Source organism: Marmota flaviventris, chromosome 7, assembly GCF_047511675.1.
Source record: "Marmota flaviventris isolate mMarFla1 chromosome 7, mMarFla1.hap1, whole genome shotgun sequence".
NCBI classification, from domain to species: Eukaryota; Metazoa; Chordata; class Mammalia; order Rodentia; family Sciuridae; genus Marmota; species Marmota flaviventris.
In genome coordinates this window covers 68,904,482-68,919,573 of record NC_092504.1, presented here as the reverse complement: position 1 = coordinate 68,919,573, position 15,092 = coordinate 68,904,482, and the positions used below count along the sequence as shown (strand labels likewise).

Genomic DNA, 15,092 nt, shown 5'->3' with positions numbered 1-15,092 from the left:
TAAAAAAAGGTGATATCTACACATAGGATTTAGGTGAAAGCCAGATTTAATCTGTTCAAATGGGCTTCTGGGCAAGTATAGGGACTCCTTAGGAGCACAGAAAATCATATGGAATGACTATTTGCTCAACTTGCCAAAGGTGATACATAACCAGTTAACTGCCCTAGTTGCAGCTGCAGAGCAGAACAAGCCATTTGTTATAGGCACAGGATGTCTTAATAGAACACTGAACTTGTAATTCTCTCAGGGACCCCAGGTGAGAAAGGCTCTGAAGAACTGGATAATTACCAAAAATCAAGAATCTGGTCTGCTTGTTTCTGAGTATGTGTCCTGGGGTAGGTTACTAAATCACTTTGGACTCATTTTCCATATTGGAAGACTTGAAATGAGATGGTAACAGCCATATTCTAAATAAGCTGTTGTTCCGAAGTCCATAATTTAACTCCAAGCAGAACATGTCATGGAACTTTTAATTTGGTGTAGGGTTCTTCTGTAGGTCTAGCATAGACAATGACATGAAAGATTATCCAAAAGACTTGATTTTTAATTCTGCAATTTTGACCTTCTATTTAATCTAAATGTTTACTAAATGCATAGAAAAAAAGTGGTTACATACTTAGACTCTGCCTCTTTCCCTCTCCCTTGCAAAAGTATTAAGACCAAAAAAAAAAAAAAAGTGGGGAGGGATTCCCTATCATTCCCGGAAAACATCAACTTGCTTTATTTTGCCAGGCAACACTTTTATCCATACAACACCTCTTATATCCATGGTGTCTGAGAACTGGATCACAGCAATAATTCAAAATTATACACCCTAACAAAACAAGGACTTCACAAATTCAAGAAAGAAGAAAAAAAATGTAAAAAAAAAAAAACAAAAACCTGAGATTTAAGTGATTCCAAAGCAAAGTTCACTTCAAATTTGAAAACAGTATAAAGGTTGTTGAAAAGACACTGGCTGAGTGCTTCACTCCTGCTGAAGGGGTGCTATCTTTGGCCTGACCCAGACTGTACCAGGCCAACACAAGAGCAGGAGGCCAAAGGAAGGGCAAGAAGTACTCATGTCACTTGGCATTATGCACAGTGCAGTTGAGCATGTGTTATTTCTTATTGCAGAGAAGAGAGTCTATGCATTTAATGCTTTAATCACAGCAGCTAATTGAACACAAGAAATATCAAGTTACATTGGATGGGAATCTCTGTAAGCTGTTTCATTAAAAATGTGGCTGTCATCTGGAAACCAATAATTTCTCAAAGGAGCTATTCCTAGTATGTCTTCAAGTCATATTTGCTCACTGTATTAACAGAGCCAAGGTTTTCACTGCTTTTCTAATGGCATAGTCAATATGTAGTGAAGAAAGCTGGAGGCTCTTCTCTTCTATGAATCATAAACAGCAGTTGTCATCTAAGAATAGATATGAAACGAAGCATTCCAATTTCCCAGATGATTTTATGAAATATTCAGTCTTTTAGTTTCTCAATGGGGATGCTCTTGGCGCTTGGGAAGGGAAAATTCTTGGTAGTAAGGGATCATCACACACATTGCAAGACATATGGTATTCTGGCTTCTGAACATGAAATGCCAGTAGCTTTGCACACTCATTGTGACAACCTCAAACACCCTTAGACACTTCCAGGTTCTTTCTTGTGTGTTGAATCACCAATCTTTCCAAACCAACAGTCAATGAAACTAGCCGATTGGCATACGACATTTATGAAAGAAGGTCGAATTACATTTTATGCTGTATATACACCTTCTAGATCTTCATTCTATAAAATCCAAACATCCATTTCTCAGACCCCTGCCAAAGGCATTCACATAGTCATGTTCTTATCAAAATTGCTCCAAAGGAACACACTGCCATTTGGCAACACAGACTTTATCAATGCTGGAACAAACTTAGTGTTATGATTTAGATGTGAGGTGTCTCCCAAAAGCTCATGTGTGAGACAATGAAAGAAAGTTTAGAGGTGAAATGATTGAATTATGAGACCCTTAACCTATTCAGTGAGTTAATCCTTTGATAGGGATTAACTGAGTGGTAACTGTAGGCAGGTAGTGTGTGGCTGGAGGAGGGGGTTCCTGGGAGGAGTAAGAGTGGAGCATAGCTCCCTGCCTCCCCTCCCCACCCCGCTTTCTGGTGGGATGTCTTGAGCCACTTTGCTCAGCCACACACTTCTGTTCTGATGTTCTGCCTCACCTTAAGCCCTGAGGAATGGGGCTGGCTAAATAGGGACTGAGACTTCCAAAACAGTGAGCCCCCAAATAAACTTTTCCTCCTTTAATTGTTCTTGTCAGGTCTTTTGGACACAGCAACAAAAGAAGCTGACTAAAACAGACAGTGTATACTCCAACTTTTTACTTCACAGAAAAATTAAATGATTTGCTGAGTTTATAGATGTTAAGTAATACCACAAGTAAAACTGGAGTCCACATCCTCCTAGCTCTTTCCCCATGCCCTTTGCACTCCTCTCCAACCACTAAATGTAAAATAAAGAAAGAGCTTCCAAAAATCCTCTCACGTAATGGTTTAAATATAAATTTTGTCTTTGGTGAACCAGAAGGTAGAAGACATTCTTACCCCTGAAATGCGTTTCTATTGACACCTGTGTCTTTAAAAATATTCTCACGCACCACTAAGAACTAACTTTTAGAAAAGTTAATACATATCTATTAAAAGCTAACTTTTTAAAAATCCAGGTAATTTTTTTTAATGGAAAAGAAAGTCTTTTTTCTAGAAAAAAGAAAGTTTTTTCTAGTCAATTTGGGTGCTTTTTTTCCTCCAAACAGGATATTAAAGGAAATATACCTACCAACCATAAACCAAATACTACAGTAAAAAATGCCACACACAGTGAACAAAGACTAGTCAATTCAATACTATGCATTTAAAATAATAAAATACAATCATTATGTGTCTTAAACACATTGATTATTTTCTCTGCTGGTGGGAATCTCCCAGTATATCACTTTCATTTTACGAAAAAGGTTTTTTAATCATCAGTTTTATTAATGAATGAAATGGATGGCCAACCTCCTATCTACATATTCATTTCAAAATAAATATTTTGATTAATAAAATATTGAGTATAATTTAGTATAATTTCTTAATTCCTAATTTTACAGCTGTTTAGGCCTCTGGACTATTGTCTAAATACTCAGGGCTCAGGGTTACACGCAGAGAATGTTTTGATTTCAAAGTTCTAGAAGAAAGTACAGAATTTAACTACCAATGTTGTTCTACAAATAAACTAATTGACTTCTGTGGGATTTAACCACCTGCACTGTGAATAGGCAACATAGAAAAATAAGAGGAAACAGCTACGCAAAGGGAAAGTCACACAAACACTGCTCAAAATTGTGCAAATCTTTAGTCAATACAATGTCAGCAGGTACTTTAAACCTCTCTTTAAGTATTAGGTGTATCCTTCTACTGCTTCATCATTTCCAAGTGCCACCTTTGAATATTAAATGCTCCTTAGACTCTAGTGTGCATCAGAATCAACTGGAGGCCTTGTTAAACTGAAAATGCTGGTCCCATGTAGGGCTCAGAAATTTGCATTTTTCAGGTGAAACCAATGTTGCTATCCTGGTAACACACTTAAGATCTGCTATCTTTAAGAATTATTTAATGCATTTTTTACTACTACCAATAATCATAAGTACATTTTTCATTTTTATAATGTTCAAGATATTCACACACACCACTGAAATTTAAAAACAATAAAACTCTTCTGCTACATATAATGAATCTTGATTTGTCTTCTATTCTATTCCATCTTATTCTATGCCTTTTCCTTAAAAAAAAAAGTATTGGTCACAAACAACTGATTTGATGTGACAAGCATTGATAGATCCAGACCTACAGTTTGATAACTATTGCTCAGGATTCTCTCTGTTCATCACTCAATTTAATGATACTAATTATTGACTTGTATTGATATTTTTCAGGTACCAGACACCCATCCAGTTTTTTTTTACCATGCACTGCTCATTTCATAAATTAAATATGCATAACAATACAATGAGGAAGGTATTAATAAATTCCTGTATTTGCAGAAAGAAAAACTATGGTTTAAGACCCAAGGTCTTAAGGCTGAAGCACATTAGAGCCAGGGTGTAACTAGGGTCTAATTAGGAAGTGTAGTGGAAAAGTTTGCTCCCTTGGAGTAGATATTTTACTTTGAATCTCAGAACTACCATTTAAAGGCTGTTTGATTTGCAGCAAAGTACTAATCTTCTGATTTTCAGTTTTCCTTTCTATAAAAGCAATATAATAATAGGGCTTATAGACATAACTAGCACAGAGTGGGGCTTCAATAATTGTTATCTACTGTCTATTATTAGAGATTGAATTCTTAATTGCCACATCATCCATTTCCTCTTTCCCCTTTATCTTCCCTTCCCAGTTGCTATTGCTAAAGAAATTCTTTCCAGCTCTACTTTATTTTTCCCCTGGGTTTCTAGTCCTGTTTTGAGACCAGGGTCCTAACTATATGTCAAACCCATGAAACACACAGACTATGATTTTGAAATTCATAACTGAAAAGCACCAAGAGGAGGAGACCTAGTACAAATGATAGGAATTTGGGATTCCATAGATAAAGCTTTGATTCCCAAACCTATATCACTTACTCACTGTATTACCTCTTGACCTCTGTAAGCCTAATACATTCCCATAGAGTAAAAATAATTATATTTAATTAGATATAATATAAATTACTTCTAGAATTATTAATTTTAATTACTTCTATAATTAGAAATAATATATGCAAAAACATTTCATATAGTGATTGATACATATTGTGTACTTAATTCAATAGAATGACCATTATTATGAGAGTCTATGAGACTTGAAGAAAGACAAAAAAAATTCAAGACAAAATAAAACCTGTTTTTCCCCATAGATAATTTTAAAAATTATTTTTTGTTTTCTGAAGGTTCAATTTGACAAGCAGAAGACAGCCCCAATTGCAATTCTATAAGCTTTAATTTATTTATATACTTTATTTAAAAAAAAAAAAATTGTTCTCTTCCATTTCTCAGAGACATTCCCGACAGAATTCTTCTATACATTGGTGAACACATGTTGAAAAACACCCATGGTTGGCTTTCAGTATCTACTTTCAAAGTTAGTAAAACATGGTATTTCTTCTAAGGTTTTAAAGACATGCAATATTTGGGGATAAGGTCATTGTCTCTATCAGGGAGTGTAAATATGGTACCTAGAACGTTTCAAGGTGCCACATAAAATGACCTGGAAAAAAATCACTGGCTCTAAAATACTAAAGTAAAACTACACAATAAAAATTTATAAATATTTAGCCTAATATTGAAACAGTGTTAAAAAGTACATAGTGAGGAAATTTAATCCTCACCATAGTGGAAAGTTAGCCTAATTAAATGGTGTGGGTATCATGGACACATTAATGTAAGGGTGAAAGCATGCAAACATAGCTTAAGAAAATTTTAACCAGGGTGAGATTCAGCATCAGGTCTAGTTCTCAGCTCTCCTCCTTAACAAAAAGATACTAATTAATCATAAGAGACACTGTTTAAAATTTCTGGCCATAAAGACCAAGATGAATTTATTATGTAAATCCTTACATAAAGAATATCAAAATATGTAACAAAAAGTGCTAAGATATATTCCATACAGTTTATATCTTTTATATTAAAAAGAATATTGTATTATGGCATAGTTCAATGACAACATTTTAATACAAAGGCATTGTAGTGTCAGCAGAGTAGGCAAGTTTTTGGTTACATAATCTGATACAGATAGAGAGGGCTTGAAAAACTTAAATAAGTGATTGGATTATTACTTTTAAATATTAATTATTGTTATTCCAGGATTTCCAGAGATGATGAAGTAATTTGAACTTAAGGTTCCTGACTAGAACCTGACATTCAAGTATGATGCCTTCTTGATTGAAATAGTATCCATCTGCCAAACAGCAGGTGTGCAAGTAACAAAGGTAACACTGCTCTAGCAATAAAATAAGCCCATTTGTATTTTGGATCAAATGGAGTGTAACCCCCTATCTACCTATTAGGCAGTAGAAACAGTTGTAGACAAAGACAAATTTTTTTTTGAGGAAAAAACTTTGTTTCTTCCATGCTCAAATGAGATGAAGGAAAAATCAAGATAACAAAGAATCAGTAACATGAAAGAGGGTGTTCTCTGAATTTCTTCCTCTACATGCATTCCATATTTTCCCTGAATTAGATATGCTTTCTCTCAAACACTAGGATTCAAAATAATTATTAAATAGCAAAAATCAGTATTTCAATTTGTTTGATTAATTAAGACTATTGCCCATCCAATGGGCAGTATATCCAATTTTACCCTTATTAGTAGTATTCATAGCAGAATCCAGGATCCCCCACTAGGATTGGATCACAGATTTTATAGTACAATATTAAAATTTGTGTAAAATGTGTATGTATTGTAATTGTTTCTGTTATTTTTAAACTCAGTTGCATTTTGTGATTTCCCAAAGAAAAAGATGATTCAACTGCAGTTTTTGTTTTGTTTTGCTTTAGAATTGCACAAGCACAATATTTCATCTATTGTAGAGATTAAATAGGGATGTGTGGGTTGGTCTAGAAAACAGACTATATTTTCTAACATTGTTACATTTGGAAAATGAACTCAGAGTCCAAATAGACATTTTTTAAATGATCTGTTGGGATATAACTATTTGCATTATTTGGAATCCACCAGCACTTCATTCATTCATGACTTTGCTTGAAAATGTGTTAAGGAAACATTACCTACTGTGTTTCAGATACTGGTTTGGGCACTTGAATACAGGTGAATTCCTCACCACCAATATACCTTCTGAGGAACTCAAAAGTAGTTGGGAAGTGGAAAGAGATACTTAACAATTATTAAAATACAGTCATGCTTCACCTAACTATTCAGTCCATGGCAGACGGCATAAAGGACAGTGAGGGTTATAACATAGTCTAGGTGTGTTATAAGCTATGTCACCTAGATTCGTGTATACTCTATGATGTCGACACAATGGTGAAATAACCTAATGAAATGTTTCTCAGAATGTGTACCCATTTAAGTGATACCTGACTGTCGTCATTCAGAGTATAATAAAAATATATGGAAGCAGACAAGACAAAATCATGAATTCTTGCTACATTGGATGGGTAAATTTTCTCAAGGGAAAGGTCTATTCAAAGTGTGCCACCAAGAATCAAAAGGGACTTTCCAATCAAGATGGCATTGCAGAAGAATTAATCCATGAACAAGAGAAAGAAGTGTGAACAGTGAGGAGCTCTTGCACAGGAAGAGGAAACTAAAAAGGCAGGACTGGAAAGAGCTTTTGTAGAACATTCTAAAGGTTTAGAGTTAACATTTTAAGACATTAGGAGCCAACAAAGGTTTTTGAACAGGGACTGCACAATCAGATCTGAAGTTTACAGAGTCATTACAACAATGCCACAGTAAAGTGTAGATGCTGCTTAAAAAGCACACACATTGACAGTAGCCTCTGAATATTATTTGACTCTTCATCACAACAATCCTTCTACTTCCAAATGTGCTTATACTTAGCTGCTGTAAACAGCAGAGTTATAAAATTTCAGTTCATACAGGAAAGACAGATGGGTTTCCACTGCAAGACTCAATGTGACTCTCGGGCTCCTTGCATGAGGAACATTCACTTCCTGGCTAAGTTGACCATTTCAATTTTATTTTTAAATATTTTCTCCATCTGGGAGAAACCTTAATCCTTTAGACATGGCTTTAAAAGTAATCAGGAATCTCTTCATTGAAAATCTCTTCAGTATTTTTCCTCAGTACAATGTGATCTGTGTAGAATGGATCCCTGAGGTTCTGGTTATCATCCTCAACCTCCTCTCCTCCCATGTGTGGTGTGACCAACTGGGTGACTGTCCTTTTCTACTAAGTTTCAGGCTCAGGCTCCACTCACTTCCTGCATCTTACTTTTCCAAAGCATTCACCTTTACCAAATATCAAAACATGGCAGAAAGAAGGAATCAGCAATAAACTCAACTCATGGTAAATTCATTGTTCACTACTGTCCTGAAAATAGCAAAAGAAAATAAATAAGTAAATAAATATAAATATTTTTAAATAAATAAAAAAAATCACAGATAAATAAGATCTTGCAGCACTACTCACACCAAGAACAGGAAGCAAAGGCACGTTCTGAACTTCACAGAAAGCTGCTGCTTTCAGCACTAGAAAGCCATGCTTGACACTAACAGCCAGAAAGAAAACACTCTTCAGTGGGCCAGTAGGTCACACTGTGTCTCTTAAGGGCACTGTTGGTAAACACCACTTGGCTAGGGCAGCAAAGTAATCAGACTCAAACTACTCAACTACTCATTACCACCTGCCACACATTCCACACCCTGCCAACCCCACCCCCACCCTTCATCCTACAGAGTCCATGATCATACAAGAAATGAAACCATGATACATGAAAACTCCCATTATTATCTCAAGCAAAAGATTAAGGGATTTCAGAAACAAACAAACACATTTTTTTACACCAAAATCTGTGTTTTTTTTCTAGAAAGATGCATTCCTATTTATTCTGCACTGGATTTTTTACTTTTTCTTAAAAACTTACTATTGTCCCACTTACTATCAGGTTTTTGTTTTCAAAATAGTTCAGACTCACAGGATGTAGACCCCAAAAGAATATTACAAAGAAAGCATGCTCATCTCAAATCCAAACCCCTAAGATGAAGTAATAAAACCAGGTAAAGTAATATAGTTGAAGGTCAAGGACAGTCTGTTTCACATGCAGAAAAAATGATTTAGTAGAAAACATTCTCCTTCCTAGTACCATACTAGATATATATCCCAGATCTAAAAACTCACAGTTTATCCCTTATTCCCACTTAAAGTTCTTTCTGCAAGAGCATCCTTCCTCTGTGTGGGAGGAGGATATTATTTATTTTAGAGTTTTGTCAATATCTCAGTCCTCTAAAATGTCTAAGGTGAAATCTCTGACAACTCAGTGATGGCTCTAGAGAGAACAGACTTCCAGACTTGCTACCGGAAGGTCAGGCAGTCAGGGAAGATGAAAAGAGATGTTTTATTATTAGGCTTTCTTAGGAGTTGAAATATTCCTAGAGAAGAGAAAGTATTAAGAAATTTAAAAGGGAGAACAAGATCTTAACAAGTCTTATAATGCAGCTTTATACTTGTTTTCTGGCTTTTTCTACTACATTAATTCTGTATGTTCCATGTTTTATGTTGCCCAGTTCAATACCAATATGCCCTTAAGGGCTAGTATTGAGTTCTAATTAGAATTAGGGAACAGAAGGTATTGAATCTGTCTGTCCATCTTTTCAGTAACTGAGTAACTCTCTTAAACTCTACTGCAAATATCTCTGAATTTCAATTAATTTTTTTTCTAGTAGACACAACAACACATATTGTTTTACTTACAGATAGCCAAACCGTTTACAACTTCTATATTTCAAATATCTTGCTTTATTTATTTATTTCCTCTTTTTTAGAATGAGATGAAATGATGCTTTGAAGATTCAAAAAAAAAGAGGAACATAAAATAAAATATGATGAAAACAGAAATTGCTTGAAGATGATATTTAATTCAAAAAAATGAAATAGATATAGACAACCAGAGAACCTGGGATTCTTAGTACTAGTTGATATTGAAAACCTAATATCTCTAAGGAATTCCGAGTAACATAATCTCCCTTCTATTTGGGGACTTATAAAAGAAAATCAATCTAAACTATTTTTAAAAACTGAGAACATGTTATATGTTTATCCTTGAGAGTGGATGGGATACTTCCTTAGAATGGTACTTTAAAAAAAAAAAATTCTAACAAAAAACCTTTTGAGTGACTTAAAATTCACCAAAAATTCCATAAGGCTCTCTGTTAAGAAAGAAAAAAAAAAGATATTTATTGAAACCTACCTCTGTATAGCTGTTGTCTAAGAAACTCTTGTAAGACACTAGCAGAAACAAGGAGGAAGGGGAGGAGGGATAGTAAGAGAGGGAACTGAACCGCAGAGTTTTTATTAATTCCATCTATTTTGTAAGCCAGAAACACATATCGCCAGCTTGCTATTTCCCCGCCCGCCTTCACACACACACTCACACACACTCACTGCACCAGCACTGAATTCCTGGGATCCCGCCTCACTCCCAGCCGCCCCCTCCCCTGTCGCCTGCAGCCGCGTCCCACCCTCCCACGGGGCTCAGCGCACTCCCCACCAAACGCGTCACCTACCCTCTTAGGAGCGCACGACAAATTCGCGATGATGGCTGCTCCGGTGGACAAGCCTCCCTGGACTCGCCGAAAGAAAAGAAAAAGAAGAAAAGGGGTGGCGAGGTTCCCTTACTTCCCACAACAAGGGGAAGTGTGCAGCCCCATTCACTCAGCGGCTCCGCAGCCTTGGTTTCTTAGCAAATGTGCGGCGGCTGAGAGAGCTGCAGCTGCGGTGGAAAGTTGAAGGGGTTTCCCCCAGCCCGTGGTGACTGGCTCCTCTCCGGTGTTCGCCGCAGCCTTGACAGCTCCCCTCGCCTCCCAGACTCTCCTGAGCCTGGTTGGTTTTCACTCCGGGCTGGGCTGAGTTGCCAGATGCACTTGAGAAATCCTAGCAGTTGCGCAAAGAGTCGTCCCAGAAGTTAGAAAGAGTGATTGTGTGCGAATGTGTAAATATACAGTACAAGAGGCTGGAACAACTGAGTGGGGCCAACCCTCAGACGCAGCCCGGGGTTTCAGATTTCATTTGGCAACTGGCAGCTTCAGAAGACTCGAGCCGCCTCGGTACTACTGGGGAGGCCAGCGGGAGCCCCTCCCTCCCACCGCCTGGGTTATCTAGGAGCCCGAGCGACACTGCTGGGCGCCTGGCTCTCCCCTCGACCAGACAGCACCCGCCCTGCCTTGGTCCCTCTGCAGCTGGCATCGCTCATTTCATTTCGTGTGTAACATGGATACGTGTTGGTCACAGATAGGAGTCTATGGATGCCTGTCTCCTGTCCTCAGAAGCTCTGTAATTCTTTGCCAAACCCCACACGCCGGTTTTATTGGCTTCCACCAACTGTCTCTGTAAAACCTTATTTCTCCAACGTAAACCCTTATTCTTAGAAATGGGTATTTAGATGAAATGTCCTCTAGTTAGGTCCTTAGAGAAATTCTAAATATGATTTCCTTATCATGGCTTTAGAGTTCTCAGAATTACAGGGCATGCAAGATGACAGAGTAATATATATTTTCGGGGTGTAGACCCCTTCTTCCCACCATCACCAAAAAAAAAAAAAAAGTCTATTTCAAACTGAGATCTTACAGTTGTGATTATTTGGCACACCAATCACATTATTTCAAAAGTTTTATAAAGGTGTCTTTTGGGGGGCTCTTTAAAAATCATCACCAGAATTCTTAAGACCCAAGAGTCTCCTCTTTAGGGCTATCCAGGCATAGAGAAGATGAACACACATTCAGATTTAGAAACATCAAACATAAAAATCTCAGTGAACACTGATCCATCTTTTGTCTTTTTCTTCTGTCTGGAAAAATCAATCTGCCATATCCCAGGCTGAGGTCCTATTAGAAAGCTGATTTTCTGGTAGAAGAATTCTCAGCCTTTAAATGAATCAAATTAAGTTCTATGGGGGGAAATAACCTCTCTTGGCATTTCCTTTTTTAAAATGTGTGGAATTTGTAGCCAGAAGCAATGTACCCTATTTTATAATTTGTGAAAATAAATGACCTTCATCAACTCGTGTGGCTTTACATGTTCCAACAGCTCCCTGGCAGGTGAAAGCCAGTGGGCAGTTTTAGATGAAAGCTGGAAAACAATGAAATTAACCAAAACAAAATCTGCACACTCCTGATGGACTGAAAAGCCTCAGGAAGACAAGGTATGATTCAAATTTGTGACATTTAAAAAAGACTCATGTTTGTAACCTATTTCAGGATCTAATGAATATTGTCACTGCTATTTAGATTCGAGGTGATACAAAAATTGAACTCAGAGCAGTTACTGGGTAGTCCCTAGTCTGAAAGATTGATACACCCTACCCTTGCTTTCAACACCTTCAACCTCTGGCGCTAGATATCACTTCATTGATGTGTGTGATACACGTGATTCTCTTAAACTAGAAAGTACTACAGAGTAAGATTTCACTTGATGATTAGGCAGGTGGAAGTGGAGGAGGAGTTAAATTCATCAACACAAGCCCCTTCTTCCCCTCCTACTTCTCTGCAGAAAGGGTCATCTTATGCCCTTCCCAGAAGTCTTTGTAGGATTTAGCAGAGAATCTGTGACAAGAAAGAATAACCTGAACTAGAACGTGATTGGTTGTTCACTAGACTGTATGTTATTCTGCTCTTCTTTGTGAGTTGAGACTGGGAGACATCCCTCCTATGCATCTTAACAGCTTAAAAGGAGAGAATAAACTCTTGAACCAGAGTCTCTAAGTTTTATTCCCACCTGAGAAGCATGCTGATGTGATACAGGCTCCAGGGAAGTGCTGTCACTTAGTCCCCAGAGTCTATACTGTGAATTGCCCCAGGGATCCTTTAAAGATAAATTTTACTGGTCGATATCAGTTCTGAGTTGAAGGCATGTTTCTGACAAACGCTACAAAACCCCAAAATAATTCAAAGGTGAGGACTAACTTTCTAAGATTCCAAGGTTTTAAACCCTTACTTAAGAGGAAGATTCTACCAAAGGCATAAAAAGCTATAAAGGGAAAGTAGGGTTTGAAGGGCCTCAGTGTTTGGGGGCATGTTGTGTAATACCTCAAGGACTAGAGGGATTCCAGAGAACTAGAAATGAAACAGGAGAAAAAAGAAAGAAGAGACACTTAGACGAGTTGTTTGAGCATCACTGTTACCAGAGTTAAGAATAGGAAAACTATAAAGAAAAAAACCCCAAGATACTGTTCCTTTCATGCCATTCTTTAATTGGATCTTAATTAAGGGAAACTCAACAAGCATTTGTATAATTATTTTGTCTAATATTTCAAGTTTTATGGGTCAAATGTCACTATTAAACAAGTATGGAATAAAAATGTCTTAGTATACTTTGCTAAGTTAAAAATTGCAAGTTTTCCACCAGATTCTTGCCAGATTCTCTGAAGCCCTTAACATAGAATCACTCATTGTCATATCAGCCAATTGTTCATTAATATCAGATACTAGGGCTTTTTAAATATGTTTTCTTTTAGGAAAGCATAAATTCCAAAGAGGGCAAAAAACACAGTAACAAAACTGAATAGTCAAGAATTGCCAAAATCCTAACATTTCCTAAGGACTCTCACCAACAATGCAGAACTTATGTGGGTACTGTAGTATGCCAAGATCTGATTTCAGGATTAAGATAGCAAGCTATGCCTTAAAGCATGTCTGTTTCCAAACGTCTGTTTTTGTTTTTTCTTTTCATTTCCCATTGGAAGTCCCTTTTTGACAAAGTCCAGCTTTGTCTTAGCTAAGTAAAGTGGAAAGCAATGAGGGAGTTTCAGGCCCACCCTCCCCTGAGTCTTTGGATCACATGATTCAGGGAAAGGGGATGTTCTGCTATTGTTAACCATGGGGCAAAATGAAGTGTGCTAAATCCCTGGAAGAAAGACAATAAAGGAGAGAAAGAGCATAGAATATTCAACTATATCTTTGGATTTCTTCTATTCTCTAATTCCACCTCAGACATGCGATCACTCAATGGATTTACAAATCAGGCATGTTACGTTGCCATTTAGATTTTGAGAGGATCATGATATCACTATGCTCTTACTGAATTGATATATTTTGATAGCATACCAAGTTATACTCCATCATTCCCCAAGTATCCCTGCATAGATGGTGCGCGTGTGCACACACACACACCACACACACAAAATCCATAATTAAATTTATTTCCAAAACAGTGTTTGCTGGTACTTGTCTAATTACAAAATTAGTTAGCTCAGCTCATGAAATTTAGAAGATACAAAGGAAAACAAAACAAAAAGTCAAAATTTTTCTATGGTCTTATCATTTAGAGACAACTATTGTTAATATTTTGAATATATATATATATATGCTTATGCGTATTATCCTGTATAATTGTTTGGGCCCCAACTTTAATCCTCAGTTTCTTTATCAAAATGATTTTCCTTTATGTTTTTTATACCTAGATTCAGGAGTTTGCTGGATTCTGTTAAAGAACAAAACTGTCCCTACTGAGATAAACATATTTCCCACAGTCAGGTCCCACCAGAAATCTTCCACTTTATACCTGCATGCCATTCCTAGATATTTCACTATCCTAAAGTTTCTTTGTGCTTGCTGACTCACAAATTCTCTAAGACAGCCTTTATATTCCCATGGTTCACAGTTTATCACACTCCCTCCCTTTTCTCTGCTTACCCATGAGTAAAGGCATGCATGCAGAAATCACACACACACACACACACACACACACACACACACTTCCAAATGCATATTATGCATGCACACATATAATGTGAAATGTTTCTGCAGACATGCAGTTTTTCACTTGTAGACCCAGCTCTGAATATAATACTTATAATATTTAGCAATCTAATTACATTTGAGTACTTGATCCACAGCAAGATGGACTTATACACAATGTACATACCATTTTGCAAATTAGCTATTCCCATTATTGGAATCTTCGCATTAATTTTTCTGGGGTAGGTACTGGTATTGAACAAAGGGGCACTCAACCACAGAGCCACATCCCCAGCCCTATTTTATATTTCATTTAGAGACAGGGTCTCACTGAGTTGCTTAGCACCTCACTGTTGCTGAGGCTGGCTTTGAACTCATGATCCTCCTGTCGCAGCCTATCAAACCACTGGGATTACAGGTGTGCCTCACCATGCCTGGCCTCATTAAGCTTTGTTGAAAATTAAATACTTCCACGGAAATTAATTCCATTCTTTTCTCAAGAATTGCTTATTTGTAGTCTACCTAAATTGCATGTATCTTTTAAAAGTTTTCTATAACCTTATTATGCATGTAAAAAGTTATCAATAGTTCTTCACATTCATAGTTTGTGTGTCTAACTGCAGGGTTACATATATTCCAAGCCTTATCCTCTATCTAGACAATCCTT

The 15,092-nt window shown here is 36.9% G+C and overlaps 1 protein-coding gene across 2 annotated transcripts in view; it reads right to left on the bottom strand.

The window, feature by feature from the left end:
• Arhgap24 (Rho GTPase activating protein 24) overlaps window positions 1-10,604 on the bottom strand; it is a 482,648-nt gene extending 472,044 nt beyond the window's left edge. For both annotated transcript variants that reach the window (XM_071614402.1, XM_027939807.2), the window contains exon 1: window positions 10,259-10,604. The gene's annotated coding sequence lies outside the window, so the exon portion shown is untranslated. The remainder of the gene's footprint in view (window positions 1-10,258) is intronic.
• Window positions 10,605-15,092: the final 4,488 nt, after the last annotated feature.